General features: G+C 39.4%; 1 long non-coding RNA gene across 1 annotated transcript in view; it reads right to left on the bottom strand.

The window, feature by feature from the left end:
- Positions 1–6,417: 6,417 nt before the first annotated feature.
- Positions 6,418–23,420, bottom strand: part of LOC134387159 (uncharacterized) — a 28,658-nt gene continuing 11,655 nt past the window's right edge. The window contains exons 2-6 of the long non-coding RNA XR_010024576.1: positions 23,072–23,194; positions 16,176–16,326; positions 13,459–13,523; positions 7,002–7,115; positions 6,418–6,644 (exon numbers count right to left, since the gene is read on the bottom strand). This is a non-coding gene — a long non-coding RNA (uncharacterized LOC134387159). The remainder of the gene's footprint in view (positions 6,645–7,001; positions 7,116–13,458; positions 13,524–16,175; positions 16,327–23,071; positions 23,195–23,420) is intronic.

Raw genomic sequence — 23,420 nt, 5'->3', positions numbered from 1 at the left:
GGCAAGAGGAAGTGTTCTATAAACAGCTTTGTACCAGACATAACTGGCTTAATCAGTACAATATGTTATTTTTTTCTGGCTTATAAAAAGAACCTAAAATAAACTAAGGGGCTTCACCGGTCAGCAGCCTGTACAGTCCTCCTGACCCCATAAGTGTGATTCTTCTTTTTTTTTTTTTTTTTAAAGATGACCGGTAAGGGGATCTTAACCCTTGACATGGTGTTGTCAGCACCACGCTCACCCAGTGAGCTAACCGGCCATCCCTATATGAGATGCGAACCCGGGGCCTTGGTGTTATCAGCACCACACTCTCCCGAGTGAGCCATGGGCCAGCCCAGGTGTGATTCTTCTCCACTGTCTCCCTTTGGCTACTGTTATACTACAAGTGGCGCCTGGACAGGGACCTGAGTGTGGAGAAACTTCTTGGAAACAGGTGAGGGAAACTTTGTGTTTTAGGGTGTGCACCTATTCTGTTTAGGAATGAAGACATATAGTCAGGAGTAAAACTAATGGCACAAGGAGGGAGCAAAGAGGGGGACCTCTTTCTCCAAGTTTTGAAATCTATGCTTAAAGCCCAGGGCTACAAGGTCTCTATTGTTCATTTAGAAAAATTTTTACATCACATTCAAGAAGTCTGCCCCTGGTTTCCTGAAGAAGGGACAGTCAATACTGAAAGTTGGGAACATGTTGGGAGATGGATTCTGAGGCCATTATTGTGTTGTGGGTCTTTCTAAGGTCCCTGTTGACACCTTTTCTTTATGGAATTTAATCAGAGACTGTTTACATCCTGGGATGAGGCTTCTAAAGCCCCTGTGGTCTCAACTGTCTCTAAACCTATAGAAGTTTCTGATATACTTTCTTCCTCCACTGATGTTATTGAAAAACCTTTGATCGGGAAATGTACTGAAGAGATAGAGGATAAAGAGGAAATAGTGAGGCAGAATCACCTCCCGCCGAGCCCTTGCCTCCACCCTCACTTTTGGCTATTGAGTCCCCTGGCTTTTCGTTGGCTTTTGACCATCTGATGAAATCCTGCCACTGAAATTTTAGATGGTCTTCAAAGGCGTCCTCTCTGTGTTCCCATGGCCCGTGACACCTCAGACATACCCTATCCTATGCCGTGCCCCTCAAATGTCTCCTTTACAGAAGGCTCTCCTAATGGCACAGAAGAGAGGGGAAGATGGTTTAGAGGGATACAGATATTATCCTATTACTGAGTCTTTAAATGCTGAGGGACAAGCAGTACAGGAGTATCAACTGGCCCCTTTTAAAACTCAGTACGGGGCCACAGTTCCCTTTACTTTAAGCTTACTTGAGACAATGGCAGTCGAAGCTCTCCCCCCAGTGGACTGAAAAAGGGAGCAAAAGCCTGTCTTAGTGGAGGCGAATGCCTTTTGTGGAAATCAGAGTTTTCTTAACACACTCGAGCAATCTGAGCACAATGATAGGGAAGAACTTGAGGTTACTTTTGATTTGCTAGCAGGAGAAGGTGAATTTGCTACAGTAGCACGACAGCTTGGATTCTCTGCTGTGCATCAGCAGATTAATACTCTTGCTCAACAATCTTGGAGGAGGCTTCCCACAGCTGGCACTAAATCGGAAGAACTTGGTAAGATCCGTCGGGGTCCTGATGAGCCATATCAGAATTTCTTGTCCCGTTTGCTACAGGCCATGGGATGCCTAGTGGTAGATGGAGAAGCTGGAAATGGAGCTTTAGTATTGAGTCCCAATGAAATTCTGCACCATTCCTCTCCCCTTTTATAATGGGGGTCTTAACATCTCCTGCCACCGCTGATCCAATTTCTTGGATCTCAGATACACCTGTATGGGTGGATCAGTGGCCCTTTACTCAGGAGAAATTGCTTGCTTGTCAAAATTTGGTTCAAGATCAACTTCAAAAGGGCCATATTGAGCCCTCTAATAGTCCTTGGAATACCCCTATTTTTGTCATTAAGAAAAAATCTTCCTCGTGGAGACTTTTGCAGAACCTCCGAGTTATTAATGCAGTTATGAAACCCATGAGCATTTTGCTACCTGGCCGTCCATCTCCTATAGCCATCCTGTCTTCATTTTATTTAATAGTCCTGGACCTGCAAGACTGTTTCTTTTCTATCCCCTTGTCCCCTTCAGATTATGAACAGTTTGCTTTTAGCATACCTTCTTTTAATTTTCAAGCCCCCATGAAAAGATATCAATGGAAGGTATTGCCACAAGGTATGGCTAATTGTTCTACATTATGTCAAAAATATATTTCTAATGTTCTCGAGCCTTTGCAATGCCAATATGCTCAGGCATATATCATCCACTATATGGACGGTATTCTCATTGCGCGTGAAAATTAACTATTTACTTTCAACATTTGATTCACTTTCCAAGGTATTAGCTATTTATGGTTTTGCTCTATCTCTGGAAAAATTCAATTGCAGCATGTCTTTTCCTATTTGGGTCAAATCATAGACAACAGGACCATCTGCCCCCCAAAAATTCACATCAGGTGTGATTCTCTGAAGACACTTAATGATTTCCAAAAATTACTGAGACATTAACTGGCTTTGCCCTTCCCTCCAACTTACAACTGTGGATCTTCACTCTTTAAAGGGTGGCTCATCACCTAATTCTTCCAGAAGTTTAACTCCTGCAGCAATCCATGCATTGTAGAAAGTAGAACAAGCCACCCACAAATCAAAGGTTTTTCGTGTAGATCCATCTTCACTCATATTTCTTATTCTATTTCCCACACCTATTATTCCCACTGTGTTAATATGGCAAAAACACGGCCCATTGGAGTGGCTTTTTAAAAACTATCTCATCAGACTCGAACTGTAACTCCTTATTAGCTGTTTCTCACAGCTTTAATCATTAAATGGTGGCATTGATTGCAACAGCTGTTTGGAATTGACCCTCACTGTATTGTTATTCCTTTCTCATTGCAGTGGTTTCAATGGTTAATGAGCTCTGTCACTGCTTGGCAAGAAGGCTTTACAGAGTTTACTGGTCAAATCTCTGTCCTTTACCCTCAGAATAAACTCTTACAATTTTTTCAGTGTACTTCCTTCATCCTACCTAAGAATACTTCTTTAATTCCTTTATCTAACTCTTCCCTCATGTTTACCGATGATTCCAGCACTGGATTAGCAGCAGTAATCATTGATGGCCAACCTTTTTCTAGGTATGCTTAACCTTCCTCTGCACAGTGCACTGAACTTCACACTGTTATTTATGCTTTTTTCCCTTATTACAGGATAGTCCCTTTAACTTATATTCAGACAGTCAACATTTGATCTTAGTTTTGCAGGATACTGAAACAGCTCATGTAAGTTCCACCTCTGACACTGAATTATGTTCCCTATTTGTCTCCTTACAAACTTAATTCATAACCACACTTGCCCCGTTTTTGCTGCCCTTATTCATGCACATTCAGATTTACGAGGTACTCTTTCACCCGGAAACGCCCTTGCAGATTCAATTACACGTAAGATTTATACTGCTTTCAAATCTGCTCAACCTTCACATTTAACCTTACCAAGGAGGCCGCTCGCCAGATCATCTGGTCCTGTAAATCTACCCCTTCACATCACCAAAATCCCCATTATGGAGTTAACCCTCCTGGTAGGTGGCCTGCACAATATTGGGAGATGGATGTCACTCATATTTCTTCTTTTGGTTCTCTTTTTTTTTGTACATGTCACGATACATTTCAGGGTCAGGGGTCAGGGTCAGGGTCAGGGTTAGAGGGTCAGGGTCAGGGTCAGGGTTAGAGGGTCAGGGTCAGGGTCAGGGGTTAGGGGTTAGGGTCAGGGTCAGGGGTTAGGGGTTAGGGGTTAGGGTTAGGGTCAGGGTTAGAGGGTTAGGGGTTAGGGTTAGGGTCAGGGTTAGAGGGTTAGGGTCAGGGTCAGGGTCAGGGTCAGGGTCAGGGTTAGGGTCAGGGTTAGAGGGTCAGGGTCAGGGTCAGGGTCAGGGTCAGGGTCGGGGTCGGGGTCGGGGTCGGGTTAGGGGTTAGGGTCGGGGTCGGGGTCGGGGTCGGGGTCGGGGTTAGGGTCGGGGTCAGGGTCAGGGTCAGGGGTCAGGGTCAGGGTCAGGGTCAGGGTTAGGGTTAGGGTTAGAGGGTCAGGGTTAGGGTCAGGGTTAGAGGGTCAGGGTTAGGGTTAGGGTCAGGGTCAGGGTCAGGGTCAGGGTCAGGGTCAGGGTCAGGGTCAGGGTTAGGGTTAGGGTTAGAGGGTCAGGGTTAGGGTCAGGGTTAGAGGGTCAGGGTTAGGGTTAGGGTTAGGGTTAGGGTCAGGGTCAGGGTCAGGGTCAGGGTCAGGGTCAGGGTCAGGGTTAGGGTTAAGCCTGTGTATTTTTATGCCAGTTTGATGAAGAATTGGATCGTCGTAGAAGAAATACGACAGGACGCAGGCGGCAGGATCTAATGGTACTAAACTAGGGGACGTTAGCAAGGCCTGTTCAGACTCTTCTCGGTGACCCTTCATCTTGAGAGACAGGGATACTCCTCTCCTCTGCATACAGGGGGGCACCTCTCACAGGAGGGGCTTACTCGCTGCAGGGGAAGGTCAGAAAATTCTTCCTACGTTTTACAACCTGCTACAGGGGAGGAGGTTGGGGGGAAGACGTGAGTTATCTTTCTGCTTCTGCCATTTTCTTCAATAAGCCCAGGTGTCATATTTTAGAGTAACATGTCCTTAACCCCATCACATTACTTTGGTTATTTTAGTTTCTGTTTTGTTCTGTCTTTGCTTTTTTTAAAAAAATTGAAACAAAATTTTACAATGTAAAAAAATAATATTAATAAAAAATAAACATAATTGTACATATCTGTGGGGTACAGAGTTGAATATTAATACCTGCTATCACATTACTTTGGAAGTTTATTATTAAATCCAGCCAAAACATTACACAAAAACAAGGAATTTCTTTATTTTAATTAACTTGATCTGACAATAAAATTAAAAGTATAGTGCAAATCTATGTCAGATAACATTTGACATGTGATCCAAGAATTGTTGTGATGCTACCAAAAAAACCAACTGACTTTTATTTAGCCAAAGCACTTTTTTCTCATACAATTTTTTCTACTACAGATGTATGAAATTTAGCAATTTGCTTTTTGGGGATTTGGGAGGGGAAAGAGAATTGAAAACAGCTAATTAAACAAGGGAGAACTAGGTTACTCAATCATGTCAGGCATTTTTTTAAAAGAACAGTGAAAATCAGTTCTAAAAGCTGAGGGTGGGAGGGGACACTTCATTGATAAAAATTAGCCTGATGCTATGGTTTGAGTGTGTCCCCAAGCTCATGGTGGAACTTAACTCCCAATATGGTAGTGGAAGGTGGGGCCTTGAAGAGGTGATTGGATCTCAAGGACTGTGCCCTCATGAATTGATTGGTCCATTCATGGAGTAATGGGCTCACGGTTTAGTGGGTTGTCATAGGCATAGGCATGGTTCTGATGGCTTTATAAGGAGAGCAAGTGAGAAGTTTAGCTCTCTCTTTCCTGCAATTCTCGCCATGTGATACCCTGCATCACCAAGGGACTGCACATAACGCCACCACCAAGAAGACTGCCCTCACCAGATGCACCCCGTGAGCCATGGACTTCCCAGCCTCCAAAACTGTTAAGAAATAAATTTCACTTCTTTATACATTACCTAGTTTCAAGTATTCTGTTATGAGCGATAGAAAACTGACTAATACAGCCTCTCATCTAAATCTAAGATCTTTCTCTCCTCTCTCCTAACTTTAGATGTCTACCATATCCCTCAATCCAAACATTCCTGTTACTCAAGTTAAGCAAGTTTGCAATCTAGCCAAGTGTTTTGTTTCACGTCACTCTAGTTGCACAAAACGTTTACTTGCACATCACCACCAGAAATATCCCTGATGGCTAACTGATATGCCCAAATTCATCTATGCCTTGTCTTTAACTATGTATAAAAAACTGAGTTCACACAAATGAAGGATATTTTCAAAATAAAGCCATTTTCCCATGTCGTGAAAGAAAAATATAATATAGGTAGCCTCTTTAATGCAATAGAAAGCAATAAACTTATAAAAACATCATCCCAAAAAGAGCTAAAATATTATAAAATCCCTAACAAATGCTCTGCTGGTGTGCATGTACGTACGTACGTACACACACACACACACACACACACACACCAGTCACAAAATCACACAAGTAAGTGCCAGTACCTGTCTTCCTGTCCTCAAACCAGCACCTCTACTACCCCGTCATGGTGCAGTGAGATAAGCTGGCTCATAAATAAGAACCCTTTCACACCAACAGCAACAGTGCACACAAGCAAGCACCAAGCCCTGGTGATTCCAGAAGCTCTGGGACTGGGTGAGCACACTGCAGGTAGCCCTTTTGCTAATTAGAAAAAGAAGCCCCTCAAGGTAGGAGGAACCCAGTCTCCCTGAGCCAGCACAAGAGGCACTCTTTCCTCTAGGAAGATTTATTCCAAGCCAGAGAGCACCGTTTGACTAGCAGGATCATGTCTAGATTTCAAACCCCCACTTGTCCCCACTCCCAGCTGCCCTTGTGCAGAAACAACTCGCACGACTCTGTGCAGCAGCCGTGGAGGTAGGGAGGGTGAAGAAAGGCGTTTGCAGCTTCACCCTGACTGCAGCAGGTGTAGCAGGGACCCCTGTCAATGAGAAAGGCAGCCATCATTCCAGTGACAGAGCCAGGCCCACAGTTCCACCACAAAAAAAGTTCAATTTCAGTCAATTTATTTATAAAAGACAAAATCTGTGGGAAAAAAGGCAGTTTTAGAAATATTTCTGCATATAATATAAAAGTGCTGGTTATGTGAAAACCAGACACATCCAATGTTTAAAGTTTTCTTTTTTTATTATTTTGCTTGAGTACTTGGATACAAATCTTTCAATAAACTATCTATTTTAATTCTGAGATTCAAACCACATAATCCTCCATTTTTATATAACCAAATATTCTAAATCTGTCACTTGAAATAGTACGCCCATGACTAAAAGTAAATTACCTTTTACACCACCAAATGATCCATAAGTCATATTGCAGGCTGTTCTCTGAAGATTATGTTCATACATCAATTTGATCTGATATTGGTTCCCATGTTCCACATTACCCAAAGTTCCTAAGGGGAAAAAATAAAAGGATTACTTTGTATTTGTTTACATTAAAAAATATTAATTTCTTCTCATCCTCTACACCAATTCTAAGTAATTAAATTTCAGTAAAATTTAAAATGACAAAGCACTAAAAATATTATGTATTATGAACAATTAGCATACTGATGACACAGAAAGCCAGCACAGTTAAAACAATTTAAGTCTCAGCTAGATTATACCATTAGAAGAAATTCTACCCTGGGGGACACTTTATAACCTATTTCCATTAGACAGACTACATCTGAGTAAAGTGTAATTGTTTAAATAACAACAAAACCTTCCAATTTCAATTATGAAATAAATGAGGTTAAGTTCCTTGCATTTATAAATACTAATAGAGCAAAGAAATGCCTCAAAGTGTCTAAGGAAAAAATTCCGAACACTTACAAACAATTCATTTTCCTGCCTCAACTTTCAAAATACTCAAGCCCCTAATATTTTATATTCTAATTTAATGGAGAGATCTTCTAAGTTTCCCTCAGCAAGTAAACAGGACAATGTGTTTTATCTGAAGTCTGCCAAGAAGAATCCCCTTCAAAACAAGGAAAAATACTGTCTCTGCATTTAACAGAATATAAGTGCTACAATCACTTTCTAGTTCTTTCCAAATTAAAAAAAAATTCTTTATCTGTATTTTAACCTCTGGTATTAAGCTTTTGTAAGAGAGTACTTATAATTACAGCATAGTTCAGTGATGAGGCAAGAACATTTGAGTAAAAGAGGTGTTAGAAAGAAAAAAGGATCCAGAAAGCAATTTTTTCCATAAAGAAGCATCTTTGCCATTCATTCATTCAAAATGCAAAAGTTAAAGAAAATTTTTAACTTTCATAAGTCAAAGGAAATAGTCTCCAAAAGGGTAATATTTGATCATTAAAACAATCTAAATGTATTTACATGTATATGTGTATATATGTGTGTGTATAATGTATATACATATTTTTATATGAGCATTTATTTAATTAGGGTTTGTTTGTTTTTGTCCAGAAGGATTTTCTAACATACAATGAGGCTGTAAAAATATTTTATCTCCATTTTAGAATTGAAGCATGTTAAGTTCAAAAAAATTTTTAAGAAATTTCCCCCAAATCACAGAGCTGATAAAGGACACAACACTCAAAGCAGATTTAGAAGCAGGCACGACATATCCTGGTGCCTGGCTGTCCCCCATTTAACAACTTTCAGGGAACTTGGTCCTCCACCCAGTAAAGGTTATACCTTCTGCGGGTATTGCCAATAACAATTTCCCAAAAGAAAGTAGCATCAATAACATAAAATTTTCAGTGAAGGGTGCCAGAAGATGCCACCCCAAAATAGGCCTTTTTAGCCTGTGGATTATTTTGAGCTAAAGGCTATTGAGAAAGAAAACACCCTGAAAACAGGGTACAAGTTTTCCTTTTATAAAGGAAATTTAGATTTATAAAGGTAATTTCCATGTATACAGAGTCTCCCTCTGCAGTACAGGAAGAAGAGGACTCAACCCTCATCAGTGAAGAAGGCTCTGACTTAAATCTACAAAATAAAACTAACTAAACAACCCTTGTTTACTATGCTTTTCCTGGTCCCCTTCCCATAACTTGCCTTTCCCATCCAGAAACCCCAAACCCACTTTCTTTTGTTTAGCCTAAAATGGTACTTAAGCCCAAGTGCTAATGCACTCATCGCTGGACACTGCCAGTGTCCACGTGCAACACACACATTAATAAACTTCTGCTTGTTTTTCTCTTGTTGCTTTGTCTTTAGCCAGTTTAGTTTACAGGCTCTGGCTGGAGAACTTAAGATAGGTAGAGGAAAAGATCTGTTTTCTCCCTACACCACTTGTACCTTTCTCAGCCTGGCCTTCCCTCTCCCTCTACAAGGTGAAGGGTTGTGTGAAGTTAAACTATGTTTGTTCTGAAGATGCTCCTGTACCCTGAGTTCCTACATAAAACAAACAAACAAACAAAAAAACAGCAACCTATCTTAGTACATAAACAAGCAAAGCCTAACAGGAGTAATCTCAGCCAATCACAGAACCCAAACCTTAGAACTTCAGCCAATCACAGGTGGCCAACTGGTCAGACCATGTTCAAATAAGGCAAACGCCCAGCTGTAACCAATCCAGCTGTTTCTGGACCTCACTTCCGCTTTCTGTCCATACAGCTGCCAGCTCACATTGCGGACCAGAGCTCTTTGAAATTTCTTCTGTTTCTGAGAACCTCCCAATATCTAAATCGTTCCTTGCTCAATTAAACTCTGTTAAATTTAATGTACCTAAAGTTTTTCTTTTAACAGCTCGAAGAGGAAAAACTAACAAGGGAGAATTTCTTGGAGGAGAATCACTTCTACTCAGTTCCATTTCCCAGGAAATGGTAACAAGAGATGTCCCCTACTGTAAATTAAGTTTGTCCTAAAGGTTTTTTTCAGACATAACCTAACTTGATATGTAAATAGACTCTAATCTACCTTATAACAAGTAGCTGAGTCTCAGCCAATCACTGGCAGACAGCTGTTCAGACCAAGTTCAGATCAGGCAAACGCCCAGCTGTAACCAATCCAGCTGTTTCTGGACCTCACTTCCGCTTGCTGTAGGTCACTTTCCTCTTTCTGTCCATAAATGTCATCGGAACATGGTGTAGCCCTGGAGCCCAATAGTCACTTTGAACCTGTTCTAGTTCTGGGGGCCACCCAATTCTTTGCTCAATTAAACTCTGTTAAATTTAATTTGTCTAAAGTTTTTTGGGTTTTGTTTTGTTCTGTGTTGTTTTAATAATGCCAATGGGATTTAAAAAAAAAAAAAAAAAAGCAAAGAGAAAGACTCAAATTTGCTAGCTGACCCTTTTAGGAGATGAAGGTTTTTTGGAATCTAAATAGTAGTAAAATCGGTGAGGTGTGAGGAAACTGTGGTGTAATCACAACCAAATCAGCCATATGGGCCAAAAAACAAAAGAAAGAAAGAGAAAAACCCTCGCTAAATAACTCACCACATTAACTTAAGGAGAGTTCTAGCCTCAAAAAAAAAAAAAAACAGAAAAAGAAGCTCCAAGAGGCCCCTGGTTTATCCCTACAGAAATTACAATTTTTATTCTGCACCCACAACTAAATCAACCCCTCCAAATAAGGAAAGCACTTACACACACCTGCTAGCTAAAAGGCAGGCAGGAATATTAGGGACTCACATCTGTGAACACAGGAGTCAGCAGTCATATTTAAACAAACAGCATAAAAATAACACTAGGATTTGTGTTTCTGTAAAAATCCAAGTAAATTTTAAATTTTCAGGTAATAGCACTTTAAAACTTGATAATGCAACTATTGAAAACAACCATTTATCTTCTTTAGATACCTTAGATACCTTGGAATAAAGGTAGTATGTGAGAATCTAAAACTTCTGACCATTTTTTTTTCTAGAAAAGCATCAATGATGTAGTATGAAAACTACTCACATAGGTTTTGCCCTTGGATACACAGACTGAATATAGTAAGTGTACAGGATTATAGTCTACATAAAGTTAAAGTTAACATAAAGTTTCATCAGCTAGAAAGTAAACGGATATTAGAACATTTTATGCTATTGGCCTTATTTAAACAAGATCTAATTTAAACAAAAGCCTAAGTGGAGTAATCTCAGCCAATCACAGAAGCCAAACCTTAGAACTTCAGCCAATGACAGGTGGCCAACTGGTCAGACCATGTTCAAATAAGGCAAACGCCCAGCTGTTTCTGGACCTCACTTCCAGATCTAATTTAAACAAAAAAATTTTCTGGAAAATCAACAGTTTCCAGTGCAATTTTAGATAACAGCTGAGCAATGTAACAATGTTAAATGAACTCAAAGCCATTACAGAGTAAATAAAGGTTCATTGTGTTAAATAACCAAATTAGATTACATAAGCCTGTCAAAAGTAAAAACACATCTTTTTTGCCCTTCTCATGGCCACCATTAAAATTCTATAAATATGCAAGATACTTAATAATATTTGTTGAGAAGTACATAATTTTTGGAAGAGAACATTTAAGAGAACATAATCAATATGGCTTAAGCTCACACATCTGTAAACACTGAAGCCCATCAAAAAGGAATCTGAGATGCCATGTGATGCTTTCCTTCAACAGAGTATAAAGTGACCTAACTACAGGTCAGTAAGACCCTGTTGCTTCTCTATATCAAGCATACATTTGACGACATATCACCCACCAAAAATAAGTCAGCACACTAGTCTCTGACAATTAAGGGTTGTTTGGTATGTCCAGGAGTCTGACTTTAGAAGGTATCCTCTAGTTTGCCTCAAATCTTGTTAGAAGCACACAGATTATAAAACAAATAATATAAGAAAAAAAAATATTTGGGAGGGGGGTAGTTGGGGGGAAGGATGTCAAGTTCGGCTAACACTTTCATCTGCTGACACCAGTGGTTTTACTTAAACTAGAAAATGTGCTTCCCCTATTACAGTAAAAGCAAGGTAAAAGTTCAGTCTAGAACCTCAAGAAACATACTCGAGAGAACAAAAGCACTAACCTCCTACGCTTTTCAATTTAAGCCAAACCAGAAAAAATATACACATTGTCAGCCTACATATGATAAGAGGCTGAAGAAATCAAAGACAGAATGGAAAGGAGGTGGGGCATAAGGGAACGCGGTTTGGACAACTCTCGTCCCCAGAGAATGCAAAGCTTTTTAAATGAATGCAAAAAATAAAAGAGCAATAAAACCACCATTCCCATGGCAAATACCCTTCATTTCAACACTTATTTGAAGGAAGATACCAATGTCCCATAAACAAATTGTCACCAAACACGCCAGCTTCTTTCAGTGGGCTTTTTTGATAAGCACACATCTTATCCCTAGTCTATGTCCTAAGCCCCAAGGGAACTCTACAAAGTCTGTCTTGTGGGCCATAGTTCAAACCAGGGAAGGCCAAGAGTCTAATCTAATTTCTAGTTCCTAAAATGCCCCTCCCCTCTGCCCTGCTTAGAGCCCCCATGGAGCCACCAGAAGGGACTAATTTCCCCAGGTAGTATTCAGGATGACTGTAACTGTGGGCATTTACAGACTTCCTCCCTGGCCTGTGTAACTCAGTAAAATATCAGTGGCAGTTAACAAACAGGCTTACGATCAAAACAGAGCAACAACTAGATCCACGCAATAAAGTAGCCTATATCATACCTTCTCCATTATTCTGGAATACCAAGTATATGCCCTATCACTACAAGGAACAACATCTTTTACCATGAAACCAATTAGAATGCACTCTATCGGGCCTCCGATATAAAAAGTAGAAAAGAAAACGACAGTTGTAACAGAGAAGGAGAAGAAAACAGCACATGGTGATGAGTGATAAAGAGCCTCAACACTGCTCAGAAATGTGTTCACTCATTCATTCAACAAGTACTTACTGGAGGTCTACCATGTACCATATGCCAGGTTACCAAGCCTGCCTTAGAAATCTAACAGATCTTTACCCCAAAAAGAGATTGCCCAAGAATACCCAGCTCAGTGACAGTAAATATGAATCATTACTCACATTGAAAGCAAAACACAAAGAAAGCCCAAATCAAGAGAATGAGTCTGAGAAATCCAAACCCTAGAAGCTAAGATTAAGAGCAAACTCCAAAAGAGAGCATCTTCTGTATAAGGAATTACCCCATGGACACTTGGCTATATCACACCATTAAAAATTTCCCCAATACTGACATCCATAAAAATAAGTCTCAACTTGAACTAAAATTTATCTAACAACAGAAATAAAAAATTTTAAGTTACCTTTTAAACTTAATAAGGGCCAAAATGCTGAGACCAAACCGTAATTAACTACTATACTTGAACCACGTCATTAAATGAAATCTGATTAAACCTCAAAGTAAGTGCCTTGAAGTCTGGTTGAGTGAAGACAACCAAAAGCCAAGAAATTGGAACTGTAAAGAGAAAACACTTTAGGTTCACCAAAGAAAATGTATTGCAAACCATTATGACTCAGCATCTAGTGAATTTTGTTGTTACTGTTGAACATTTAAGTCTCAAATGTCCTAAGTACCCAGGATTGACCTCTATTAGTCATAGGCAATCCTGGACACAATTCCTGGGAGGAAGATTATACGGTACCGTCTGCTAGAAATATAAGTACACACAGAAACAATAGAGCAGGAAAATGTAAATTGCGTAAGTATCTGAAAGAATAAACGAACAATGGGAAATGCTAACCAAGACAAGGAAATCTTCATGAACGTTTGTGTTCACTACCACTTCAGTGCTAGGGAAGATCTACTCTTTTATAATATTAAGAAACTCAGTTTGTAATATAAATTCTACATTAGAAAAAAAACGTTTCTTACCTGAGACAGAGTAGACACAAAGTTTTCTAGAATGCAACACAGCCAAATAAAGCATTTCAGTACCTCTGAAAAATGGGAAAAGTTTTAAAATTTTTTAAATATTAGTTTCAGATGTAACAAAATAATTTCAAAAAGATTGCATAATTGCAGCCATTGTGAGTAAACAAAAAAAATCATTAGATAACATTCTAAACTGAAAAATAAACGTAACAATAAACAGCCAATTTGACAATCCCAGAGACTCAAGTATTCTGCCTCGAGGAGCTGCCTTCAGATTGAGCCTCCAAGAAAGAGTCAGATCTCAGGCCCCTTCATGAGTGCTCTCCTGCAATAAAGAGATCCAAGTTCTGGTTCTGGTTATTCGACTAATTCACCTGTGACTTTGGGCATGTTGCTTAATCTCCCTGAGCCCGTTTCCCCTTCTGGAATATAAGAGGTTTCAATTAAATGAAATAAAATCACGTGAAAGCCCCTTGTAGGATATAAAGCACCATAAATGCTAATCATTAGTAGTAAATGGCATATATAACTTCCAGCTCTAAAATTTTATTAAAGGTATTGAAAATACTTCAGTTTGGACTAAACCTCAAATGGAAATAAACTACCAGTGTCATCACTATACTTCCCAGTCCATAACAAGTGGTTTCCAGACACAACAACATAGCACAGTCTAAAAATCCTAAATTCAGTCTTTAAGAGCCAAGCCAGTAGATGTTAATGAGCAAAGGGTGTATATGGCTGTGATTAACTGGAGATTGGGGCTGGATAAGGGAGGTGGCTACTACTTGGTTCTGGGCCTGTGGCCAGATATCCACACTTTTCAAGAAAAACCAGAAAGCAGGGATTTTATGTGAAACCTCCTGTTTCTTAAACGTTGGCAGCTTTTCTAAATTTAAAACACTGCAGGCCCACATGTGCAAGCAGGAATCCAGTGTACAACCTGTGACACAAACTCTGTTCTAAACGACAAGGACTGTAACTGAAGTCTGAGACCTGGACTGGGGTTCTGATTCTGCATCTTATTAAATGTGTAATCATTTCACCATTCAGTGTGTTAGTAACTCATTACAAAATAAGAACTGTATTAGATAATATCTGCAAAACATTGGTACAAGCGATATATAAATACTCATCACTCATTCTGCTACCAGAAAATGCAAATATACACAACAATCACATAACTGATATTACCTTCAAATTTTTTTCATATGTACCCTAGACACTCAAAACAATTTTTCAGGAAAAGGGCATGATGTCATGGAAAGATAGTGAAGTATGGAGTCAGAGAGACCTGGGTCTGAATCTGGTCTGTGTGACCTCACTCTCTGAGCTTTAGTTTTCCTTCTCTCTAACTGCAGATCATTTCTGCCTTACAGATACGAATGTTGAGACAATATTTATATAGGCGTAATACAGTATCCACTCATTAATGTTAATCTCCTCGTCTTCCAACAAATAATCATATAGATGAGAGCTACACTTAAGGACTACTGTCAAGAATGACTGTTGATGGCATTTTACTTTTTTTGGCAGCTGGCCAGTACAGGGATCAAACCCTGGACCTTGGTCTTAACAACACCACACTCTAACCAATTGAGCTAACCAGCAGCTGCACATTTCATTTTTTTTTTAATGTAAACATAAAAATGATTTTTAGAAGCAAGAATCTCCTTACTTTATAAATCTATACGTCTAATACGTGCTAGGTACAGATGGACATCAAATCATCATCTGCTTTTAGATGGTGTAGATATTTCCAACCACATCAATCACAAAATCTGATACAGCCTGTCATATATCCATGCTGCAGCTTCCCAACAGAATGAAACCTATCACTGGAAGAAGGTTCACACTCATGAGTGAGTGACTGGTTTTCCAGCAGGAGTCAGGGCCCCGAAAAAATGGCATGGCATGTGGGGCCAATAAATAATGATGGGCAAATGGAGTGAGCCGAAATCCAGAGCTCAGTGCACTGTCCAGAATTAAGATGGCAAAAGAGGGCTCAAAAAGAGGTTCTGCCTACATGATAACTTTTCACAATACTTCTAAATGATTTAGAAATACAGGCTTAATTTTAAGAAAATTCCGGTATGAAAATAAGATAAAATTAGCAATATCATCAATAAAGAAAAAGCAGACATATTACACAAAGTTCACACTGAACAGTTTTCTAAAACAAAGTTTTCTAAAATAAATTAGGCTTAAAAGTAAACTATGTTGAAACTAAACTCTTGTATGGCGAAGACTTACTTTGTAGGTTGAGCTGACTTTTTTCAAGAAACTATGGGACCTCTCTACTCCAAATAAGTGATTTGTTTTAGATTTTCAAGGTTATGAGCCAAAAAGTAATGGCTATCTGCTACTTTGTCTAATGATTTAAACACTTACATAACTTGGATGATTTGTTCTTTAAGTAAGTAAATACTTCTATTTCTTCATTTGGTTGTTTTCAAAACCTTATTTCTTTTCCTTTAAGCTTCTGATATGTCTAGCATCTTAGGTCTAATACTATAAAAAGAACCTAAATTATTCTATCTTAAATGTACAGGTTTCCACATAAAAAGCATTCAGTATTTGAGGAATGTCTAGGCGATATTATGCAGAAAATGTGTGGAATTCATGGACAGTCTTCTTTGAAGAATCTACAAAAGAGACACAGTAAAGGATTGACATCCTCTATGTAAAATGAAATACCAGAATTAGTGGACTTTACTTACGAAAGAAATTTTCCTACTTCCACTTGAAGTATTGGATCTCGTAGATGCACTTCTAGAAGCAAATCTTCAGCTTGAGATCCATCTCCTGTTTTTACAGGATGGGGGTTAAAGATTCTTAGGTATCCCATAAAGCTACCCACAATTATTTTATCTGTAGAGAGATTTTTTAAAAAAAGATGTTTGTTGAAACAAACATTAGCAAATATCTTTGGAAATAAATTTTCTAATATCTAAAAGAGAAATCTAAAATTTAAAAGAATCCAGTTCTGCTTCATATACAAAGGCCACTCTGCTCATAGAAGGTATAAGTAAGGGGAACTTATTTTAATAGCATACAGTTTTTCAAAAATAGCTTTACATCACCGTTATTCAATGTATTAACATACTGCATTTTTTCGTTAGCCTTGATTTGGTACCAAAATCGTTACTTAAGTTAAAGCAAACCCTTTTTCAAAGGACTAGTATAAGGTTGTAAACTGATTTCATCATAGGGTATCAACTCTACAACTGATTGTGGCTGTCAAAAGCACTGTATTAAAAAGGATTCTGAGGGTTCAGATCCTTGTACTGGCCAGCTGCCAAAAGAATAAATAAAAAGGATTCTGAGGTCTCGCTAGATGAACTGCCCTAATTAACAATGTCTTGTCTTCTGTACATGAGGGGGAAAAGGTAGGATAGGTGTTGTGGGCTAAATTATGTCCCCCAAAAAGATACGGTTAAGTACTAACCCCAGGTACCTATGAATGTGACTTTATATAAAACAGGGTCTTTGCAGGTGTAATCAAGTTAAAATGAGGTGACAGTCAATTAGGTGTATGTGATAGGACTTGACTAGTGTCCTTTAATAAAAGACACATGGGGAGGAGAATGACATGTGAAGACACAGAGACATAAAGGGAAAAGATAGCCACGTGACAATGGATGCAGAGACTGCAGTGATGCATCTACAAACCTAAGAGTGCCTGGGGCTACCAGAAGCTGGAAGAAACAAGGAAGGATCCTAGAGGCTTCAGAGGGAGCACGGCCCTGCCAACCCTGTGATCTCAGACTTCTAGCCTCCAGAACTGCGAGAGAATCAATTTCTGTTGTTTTAAGCCACCCGATTTGTGGTGGTTATAGTAGCCTTAGGAAACTTATTTCCATCTACTTAAATGTACAAGTTCTACATCTTTATTGAGAGCTTACTATGTGCCAGGCAATGGTCTAGGTAATTTACATGTACTAACTCATAAATCCTCATAATAACCCTATGAGAGAGGTACTATCTTGGGAACTTCAATCCGGAATGGAGACACATGGGTCATTAGGAATCTGGTGCTAGATGATCTGATTGCAGCTCCCTTAAGGTCTACAAGGTCTCTGGAGCTGTGCTCACTCCAGGCCCCAATAAGGCTCAGCCAGTTCAACCTCTGCCTGCATTTGGGGGAGATATCTCACTTTCATTCCATCTTTTTTACTTAAATTTATCACAGTTTCCTGTCACTCGTGGCAAAAGAAAAAAAAAAGATAATCGATGTAGAAATGAGCACCAGAGTGCAGTGCTGATAACACCAAGTTCGGATCCCACATAGGGATGGCGGGTTAGCTCACTTGGGAGAGCGTGGTGCTGACAACACCAAGTCAAGGGTTAAGATCCCCTTACCGGTCATCTTTAAAATAAAAAAAAGAAAGAAAGAAATGAGCACCAGAGAATAAACTGCTGGAACCAAAACCTGCAGGGATATTTGGAATTGGCTTTTGAGCTGAGTTGGGACACAAAGCAGTAAGACTTCCGTTCATGTTCTAGGTACAGTTAAGCAGCTTTATACACAGCGGATGAACAGTTAATCAAGTTAGCACCTCTGGTCATCTGGGACCCTGTGCCCACTGCAGGTGAAACTCTAGTGGACTGGACAGCTGCTGCCGCAGGCTAAATAAACAGGAAGGAAGAATGCCAAACCATATGTAAGATGGCTTTTTCTAAGGGCACTGGATAATTTAAAATCAGAGAACAATAGGTTTAAACCTCAAAATTCTCATCTTACGGTAAAAAATAAAACTCAGGGTCTTTGGGACTCTGCAGAAAGAATTTCTTACCACTTGTGTAAGTGGGACTTAACCACTGAGAATCCAATTCAGAGACTGATTCCTTGGGTTTTAAATTACATAACAAATAAGTTGACAAATACCTCCAGGTTTCTTAAGTAAAAGCCATGATCAGAAAGAAAGATTATACTGTTATGATGGAGTTACTAGAAGAGTCTAGAAGGCTTACAGAACTCTTCAACCTCGAAACATTTCTACAACACTCCCCCACTGAGCTTCCTATGTATTCTGTCAAGCCCTAAGCTCCATTTTTACTTACTAAACAACCAAGATTTGACTTCAAAATAGCCCTCTCTTCAGGGATAGAGGAAGTCCGGATGGCCATTATAGTGACCAGATCTTTAAACTATGGTTAATTAATATGGGATTCCTCAGGGATTAAATAAACAGGCAGGCATTAAAGAAAAAGCCATTAATGTCTTTTTTTTTTTTTTAAGTGGTTCATTTCTTTTTTCTTTTTCTAAATAGTATTCAACTATTAATACTACTGAGTAGTGCATTCTACTATATGTTTATCTCATTAGGGCCTCTTTTTGAAGTCTATAACCAAAAATATTCCAGGTCAATGAAAAAGAGGACAACTTAAGCCACCGTATTAGACAGTCATGGCTTCTCACCCATTCCCGCACTGAAGTCAAATTAGAGTCAGAGCCCCATGAACAATGACAAAGCTGTGTACGGTCAATGAATTTTGCTCAGATCCTGCCCTACGGGACTGGCAGTCATTTTCCCAGGTGTACTGAGGAAAGAGAAATACCCAAGCTTTTTGTGACAATACTGAACGTTGGCTCTCAGTTACTTCTAATTCTGAAAGCCCAGAAAGACACTGTCCTTGCCAGTTATGGAGGCCCGGGATAAATACATGTTTAACATAGTTCACCCAGTGGGAGAACAAAGCCAACCCACGGTTTTTCACCAGCTTCTGAGAGTTTAAAGGAAACATGTTTTCTTAGGAAATGATAGAACACCTGTTGGGTTCTCTAACAGGTACAATGGGGGGTGTTATATTGGGAGAGCTACATGAAAGCTCATGGAACTCTATCTCCCCACCAAGAAGAAGATAAAAATCAATGATACTCCAAGGCCAGATTTTGGGTGGTTTCCAAAATTCAACAAAAAACTTAAATATGCAGATGTGGTGATTCCTATTGCATCCCTGATCAATAACCAAATTTGCCATTAGAGGGTAACAGGTCTCACAGAGTTCGGGGTGATCAGTAAACCTTAAAGAGCAACTACAAATTCTTCCACTTCTCTAGTGTCTTCTTGGAGCCACCTAATTTAACTCATCTGCTAGTACACAGTTCTTGATCTGAGTAATGCACTTTTCTCCTTTCCATTACAAAGGGACCAACGAAACAGTTTGCTTTCACCTGGCAGGGGCTGCAGGAACCAGGAACTTCATCTCAGAAAGGTTTGCTGGGGTTGGAAGAACTGTGAGTGAAACTCAGGGATCCCTGCTGCCTGGACCAGCAGTAAATGAAACTAGTGAGGTCTCCCTCAAGCAAGCATCAGTGTTCCAGACCCCTCACAAATGAAGGCCTAAACCATTTCCCTAGTCCCTTCACCTAGCACCCAAGACCAAGAGCTCAAACCAGACAGAAGGCCGGTCAAAGCTTAAAAAAAAAAAAAAGAAGTTGCCTGGTTGACCAGTTGCAAAACTGCGGAATGTAGCCCCCAACACGTCTTCCTTAAGTTACCACACAATCTTTACTGCTCCTTCATGTTAACATTTTAAATTTTCCTTCTCTCTTCTTTCCCTCAACTGTTATACAGTTATGGACACTGTACATACCACTTATGTATGTGAGGCAGCAGAATATTGGAACAGGATCATGACAGAATAACAAGAGAAAGGGACATCACCTAGAGATCCTCAATTTGAAGGGCAGGGGCTGCCTGAAACTGCTTCTCAAGAAGCAGGTATACATGGTTTTCTCCCATTGCAGACAAGTTAAGAACACATGTATGTGCAGTTGTACAGGGGATAGTTGCCCTATGTGCAATATAAATATCGAGTAGCTAAACGATAAATGCAGAAGCTATTTTTCAGTTAGTCTCATGTGTTTTCTGCTCCAATTCTAGTAATAAACTCTCCCTGCAGCACACAGGTTGAAATGTAAGCTAAGCTGGATTATTCAGGTTCTCTCTCCCCTCCCTCATTCTCACCATCTCTCTCAAGTGTCTGAATCTTAAGTTGAGAGAATTAGGAAAGCAGGTACCACTTCAAACGCATGGTGTCCAATTTCAACTGGACTCTCAAGATTAGCAAGGAACCCTTCTCCTGTATGTCAAGTCAGCTTCCCCTGAAACAATTTCAAGGTCCCTACTATCCTCCTGGAACCCTCTGGTCACCTCTGGTAAGTTTCCATGGACAATACGGTTTCAACTTCCCAACTTGACCTGCAAACCTCTCTACATCTGTATCTATTCTCACCTTCTTGCCCTCCATCAAGCTGAACAAAAGTTCCCATGCCTCTTCAAGGTTAACCCTTCCACCTGTGCACCGGATCCCCTCTGTGACTGTCTTCTCTGGATCCCTGCTCTATCAATTATATCTTCCATCCTACTACAAATTGAATTTTTCCACTTCCCTTGACTCTACACTGTCCCCAAATCATCTTCCCTTTTTCCCTTTACAGCTAAGTTTCTTTAAAGCACCATAAAAACTCAATCTCCTCACCTCCCACTCCTTCACTCACTGCAAATCTACCTGTTGTTACCACTGTGCCCACTCATCCACTCGCATCAAGGACACGAATGAACTGCTTGCTGCTAAATGGCGTGGAGACGTTTAGTCCTCCTATCACTATATCTTGCCTCCCAAGTACCAGCCCAGCTTGTTTTCCTGCCTCTCTGCCTGCCCTTCTTAGAATCTTTCAATGGCTTCTCTTCCCAAACTTCCCCCTTTAATGCTCACAGTCTCCAACTTACAGTCCTACACTTCCTCCCCTCTTATTCCAACTTCTCTCCCTGTTCATTTTCATCCATTCTCAGGGCTTAAAATTCAACCAGCAAACTGCTCACTCCCAAATCTCTATCTCAGTTCTGCATACTAGACATTAACACTAAGGTCAAAGGTTCAGTTCCCCATACTGGCCAGCTGCCAAATAAAAAAAGAAAGAAAAAATGGTTCATTTAGAAACAAAAATAAAAACGCAGATACCTAAGCTCACAGATACCACCCCACAATACAGTCTCATAGGATCTTGTATGTCTGGGATAGAAAATCTTTATAAGTAATAACTGCCCCAGGAAATAACAACACAGATGACCAGGCTTTGGGAAGTAATGAACAGTGTTTTTATCTATGTGGGACACACACACGTAATGACTTTTGTAGAGCATACTTGGGAAAACAGAGGAAGCTGCTCACAGCTGGCCACAAAGTAGGGAAAGCAATATCTCTGCATATTGGCAACCCTCTGGTGGCACCCCAGTGAGGAACTACAATAGAAATGGATGACTGAACAGTATGTTATTCAGACAATCAGTAAGTACAGTTTCCAACCAAGCTGAGCTTTAGATAATTTGGGCAGAAATGGATTTGAAATTGATCTCTCTGGCAGGTATTTTTGTGGCATGACTCTCTTATGTTGCCAAATAATAGGGGAATCATAAGCTTTAACAAACACTTGGGCTGAGCCAGGGTTAATCCAGGTTAAGGAACCTACCAAAGACACCCTCTGAATCAAAGGCCTTCCTGTCTCCTATACATGGGAGTGAAGGACCCAGATTTTCCTTAGAAACAATTCAGAAGGTGTTCAGTGCAGTTTAGTACCTTCCACTCTTCTTCTTTGATAATGTAATTTTCCCCTTACACTGTTTTCCATAGATTCTACTGTTTTTATTATAGGCAAGAGAAATCGGTTAAAGAAAAATGAAAAGGGAGAATATTTATATATGCCGAACAAAAGAATGGTTATAAGTTTTCTTTTAAGAGGACAATGACTATTTGGATTACAAAAAAAAAGTTCATGACTATAAATTATTTAAGCCAAATACAAATTTCAAATAGCAATGATATGAAACTAACCTGTTTTAAAGACCATTTAAAAAATATGAAGGTGCAAAGAGGAGTAAATAATACAGGAATAAGATAATATGTGGATTTCAGTATTATAATAATGAAAGCAATGATTTAATAATTATTTTCTACTAACAAATAGAGCTAGCATAATTTCATTATGACATGAATGACTTTCAGATCCAAAAAAATTTTTTTTCTCATCAATGAATTCAAAATTTTGACAAATTACCCTACAAGACCTAATTTTGCAACAAAAGAAAACAAATGAAGTGATGCCATGTAATTTTTTATGAATCCCAGCAAATAATATGACAGAACCAACACAAACCAGAACAACATAAACAACAAAAAAACTATATTTATCAGCTTGCTACCTAAATAATACTTATAAGAAAAACTACTTTCAAAATTAGGGCATAAGGGCCGAGCCCGTGGCGCACTTGGTAGAGTGCTGCGCTGGGGGCGCGGCGACGCTCCCGCCGCGGGTTCGGATCCTATATAGGACTGACCGGTGCACTCACTGGCTGAGTGCTGGTCACGAAAAAACGACAAAAAAAAAAAAAAAAAAAAAAAAAAAATTAGGGCATAATTATGACAGTGCAATTAAGTTCTACAAAGTACATATGAGGGGTCTTCAAAAAGTTCATGGAAAGATTCATATTACCTTTTAATTCTACTTTTCCATGAACTTTCTGAAGTATCCTCATATTTACAAAGGCAAGTTGTTTTATTTGATCTCTTTAAAGCTTAGTTCCAAGGTGCATGGTCATAAGTTGCTTACCTTGGCCATTTCCACTATTGTCAACATCAGCCAAACACAAACAGCCTTGATCAAATTCTTCTTTTTCTCCCAGAACAGTAGACCACCAATCACGGGCTTTAAACAAAGACATTTTCTTTCACTCTAAAAAGAAAACATTTATTTATAATAAAAATCCACTTCACACCACAAATTAATTCTCTGGACACCTTTGAGAAGAACATTTCTGTATTAAATTTAATTTGGGGTCCTGGCCAGTTAGTTCAGTTCGTTAGAACACAGTGTTATAAACACCAAGGTCAAGGGTTTGGATCCCTGTATGAGACAGCTGCCAAAACAGAAACCTTTAATTTTTTTGCCAAAACTTTTT

This window comes from Cynocephalus volans, chromosome 10 (assembly GCF_027409185.1).
Source record: "Cynocephalus volans isolate mCynVol1 chromosome 10, mCynVol1.pri, whole genome shotgun sequence".
Taxonomy (NCBI): Eukaryota; Metazoa; Chordata; class Mammalia; order Dermoptera; family Cynocephalidae; genus Cynocephalus; species Cynocephalus volans.
The sequence above is the reverse complement of the archived record's forward strand: the minus strand, read 5'-3'. Positions and strand labels throughout refer to the sequence as shown.